We start from the raw sequence: 4014 nt of genomic DNA, 5'->3' as shown, positions 1-4014 counted from the left end.
ACTAAATACAGCAGTCTTTAATCACAAAAAAGAGTAAGTGGGGCGGAGAAGAAAAAGAGGAAGAAGAAAGAAAATAAATTAAAATAAATAAATAAAAATCTGTAGCTTGATAAATGTATGTCTTTAATGTCCTAACTCTCTTTCAGTCACTTCTGCCCTCCTTCCCTGCTGTTAGGTGCTTTCGAGTCAATTCGGACCCGTAGCGACCCTGTATAGGGTCTCTGAGGAGCGGCTGGTGAACTTGAACCACCGACCTTGCAGTTCAAAAGGCTTTGCAGTATGGCGCCTCAACCCACAGCACTACTCAGGGACGCCTCTCAAACCAGTGAAAAAAAGCCAACCATATAGGACTCACATCTGCATCTCCCGTATCGGGTTTCTGAGGAGCGGCTGGTGAGCTTGAACCACGGACCTTGCAGTTCAAAAGAATTTTCAGTGTGGAGCCTTAACCCACAGCACTACACCAGGACCCCTCTTAAACCAGTGAAAAAAGGCAGACCAAATCCGCATCTCAGCTTGGGCTGAGTGTATGAGTTCCTGGCAGAGGAAACTGCCAGCCATGAGGGTGTGTCGTGGCCACTCGGCTAAGCCCCTACCTCTATTCACCCGAATATAGGTGGGCAAACTGTGAGTGTACGTATTACCTGACACCAAAGAAAAAAATAAAATCAGAACCACACAAAATCGGCAAAATATACTGTGCATCTTTTTTTCTTCCCCAAGGTTCCCGTGGCATGTTTCTGTGGCATCTCTGTGGCCCCTATTTCGGCCCGCTGCTTGGTCTCACCCAGGATATGGGCTCAAGCCTCTGAGCCTGGCCAGCAGATTCAAAAGTATGTGATTTCCCACCTCAGCTCCAAATTCCACAGGCTATAAGCCTTCAAACCTTTAAACTATTCCTATCTCTGTGGGTCTGAGTTTTGGAGCTCTGTCTTGCCTCTTTTTTGCCTGGAATTCTGAGTTACTGCTGATGGCGACCTTCACTACACCTTCACCCTAGCCACCATCAAGCCCTGCCTCCTCTTTCTTTTATTCTTAATGACCTTTTTCTTTCTTTCTGTATGTTGCTCTTGATGTCATCCCACAACATCAGTCTTTAGTGCCTAATGCATCAAATCTGTTCTTCAGATGATCACTAAATTAAGATGTGATATCTTCAAGGTCATTTTTTGGCTCTTATGTATTTGATTTAATTTTCTTCAGCTTTAGCCTGAACATTCATATGAGCAATTGATGGTCTGTTCCACATTCTGATCCTGACCTTGTTTTGGCTTTTTCGTCCTTTCTTTCCACAGATGTAGTCAATTTGATTTCTGTGTATTCCATCTGGTGAGATCTATGTGTATAGTCATCTTTTATGATGTTATAAAAAAAGTAATTGCAATGAAAATGTCATTGGTCTTACAATATTCTATCATATAATTTCCAGCATCGTTTTTATCAGCAAGGCAATATTTTTAAACTATTGATCCTTTTTCTTTGTTTCCAACCTTTGCATTCCAATTGCCAGTAATTTTCAATACATCTTGATTGTATGCTTGATCAATTTCAGAATGAAAAATTTGGTAGAATTCTTCAATTTCATCATCATTGGCTTTAGTTATTGGTGCATAAATTTGAATAATAATGGTATTAACTGGTCTTCCTTTTAGGTGTATGGATATTTTGCTATCATAGACAGTGCTGTACTTCAAGATTGATCTTGATATGTACTTTTTGATGATAAATGTGATACTATCCCTATTTATTTGTCTCTTCTGCCATAATAAATAATGTGATTGTCAGATCCAAAATGGCAAATATCAGTCCATTTGGACTCTTTAATATCTAGGATATTGATGTTTATGTGATACATTTCATTTCCAGTTTTCCTAGATTCATACTTTGTACACTCTTGGTTCCAATTATTAAAGGATGCTTACAGCTGTTTCTCTTCATTTTAAGTTGTGTCCATTAGTAAATAATGGTCCTGAAGATGCTGCTTCATTTGTATCATCAAGGTCAACTCTACTTTGAAGAGGTAGCTCTTCCTCAGTCATAATTTGCGTGACTTTCAACTTCAAATTATGGTTCACATCTTATGGCACTATATCTGACAATATTCTAGTGCTTTTCATCATGTTTCAATATTCAATATTCTAGTGGTGACAGCATTCCACTGCTATTCATAAATTTTCCAGTGACTAAATATCTGAAAGTAGTCTGTCTCTCTTTTTTCCTATGCTATCTTTGTCTAGATGCTCAGCTGAAACCTGTCCATCGTGAGAGATCCTGCTTGTTTTTCAACTACCTGTGGCATAACTTCCAGAATCAAAGCAACATGCAGGCCACCACAGTATGATATCTGACACACGAGTGGTGATATCATCTCATATTCATGTGAAAGTGGGACAATCAATAGGGATGACCATAGAAGAATTGATGCATTTGAGTTATGGTGTTAGAGAAGAATAATAAAAGTACCATGGACTGCCAGAAGAACAAACAAAACAGTGTAGGAAGAAGTACAACCAGAATGTTCCTTAGAAGCCAGGATGGCTAGATTTCATCTCTCACATACAATTTTGTATATGCATACAATTGAATGCTATTTAATCTTAAAAATAAAGGAGGTACTGGTGGCTCCTTGGCAGGTGGCAAAAGTCACCATAGTCATTCGTTCTGGTCCTATTAATGTCGGGGCCAGGCCTGGGGAGGATGACGCTCTATAGCCAGGTCTTGGTGCAGTAGGGGTGGGAAGGGACAGGGTTGGGACTGGCCATGTCTGAGGTAACCCAGAGTCTGATGTAGTGCTGGGATGACAGTTTTAGGAGAGACACCGACTTTGACTCTTGATGGAGGTGATAGATGAGTATAAGATATTATTAGCAAGACATCTACAAAAAGAGGCCCAAGCTCAACACAGTAATTTTGGATTCACAGAAGAAAACCATAGGCAAAATTGCAACATGCTTGGCATTGCAAAGTGCAGATTTACAGTCCCAAGAGGAATTTAAATTGGAGGATCTGAAGAAGCTAGATCCAATTCTAAAGAATATTCTTACATATAATAATGAATTTCCATTTGACGCTCAGTCTGTCCCATTAAGAAGAATTTTAGCACCTGGTGAAGAAGATAATTTGAAGAAGAGAAAGAAGGTAGTGCTTGAGCAGGGTTTCCTGATTCTTTTCTCTCTAGAGTTCCTGGCATTTGCCATCAGAACCAGGAGTGACATTGCTCACCATCAAAATTGAAAAATTGGTTGGAAAGATGCCAGGCAATACATTGATCCTTATATCACGGTTAGTATGAAGGATATGAATTGAACAGATTTAACTCTTGTGCAAGATAGTCCTGTAACTTCAAGAAAAGAAGATACATCTATTCATTTTAATAATTTTAATATGGAAATTGAGTTGCAGAAGCATGTTAAAAAATTACCTAAAGATGTAGCTATCTTCTTTGAATTTAAACACTATAAGCCTAAAAAAAAGTTTACCAGCACCAAGTGCTTTGTTTTCATGGAGATGGATGAATTTAAACCTGGGCCAATTGTTATAGAACTATACAACAAAACTCACTGATTTTAAAAGAAAGAAATTGCAGTTATTGACCAAAAACCATTTTATCTTCATCTATATCAAACTTTGCACAAGGAATTATCCTGACATGAATACCCTGGAACTTCTGTGAATTTTAGCCCTCAGTAAAAACCATGATAGCTCTGTAGAATTAGCACCCATGAACAAGACAGAAGTGAGCCGTAACCATGCCTGTAGGTCAGAACCAGCCCACCATAGCACAGCTGTAATGCAGAACTTAAAGTCCAGCACATCACTGATGTGTAAGATTCCTTTGGCTATGGACTTCTTGTAGACTTTGAAACACAATTTTACTTTTCTATTAAAATAAATAAAGAAATGTGGTATGCTTTCTGTACTACTTTTCTGATTCCATCTTTTTTCTCTGAAGTCAGTTGTCGGTCTTTCAGGTTACCTCTTCAGGATATATCAATTTAAAGGAGTAAGTAGCTG

General features: G+C 38.7%; 1 pseudogene; it reads left to right on the top strand.

Annotated features, from left to right (window-relative positions):
• The first annotated feature begins 2760 nt into the window (after positions 1-2760).
• On the top strand, positions 2761-3648 carry LOC102839639 (annotated as a pseudogene).
• The last annotated feature ends 366 nt before the right edge of the window (positions 3649-4014 follow it).

This window comes from Chrysochloris asiatica, unplaced genomic scaffold (genome assembly GCF_000296735.1).
Source record: "Chrysochloris asiatica unplaced genomic scaffold, ChrAsi1.0 scaffold00214, whole genome shotgun sequence".
Classification (NCBI taxonomy): domain Eukaryota; kingdom Metazoa; phylum Chordata; class Mammalia; order Afrosoricida; family Chrysochloridae; genus Chrysochloris; species Chrysochloris asiatica.
Note: the sequence above shows the minus strand (reverse complement) of the source record. Positions and strands in the feature narration are given on the sequence as shown.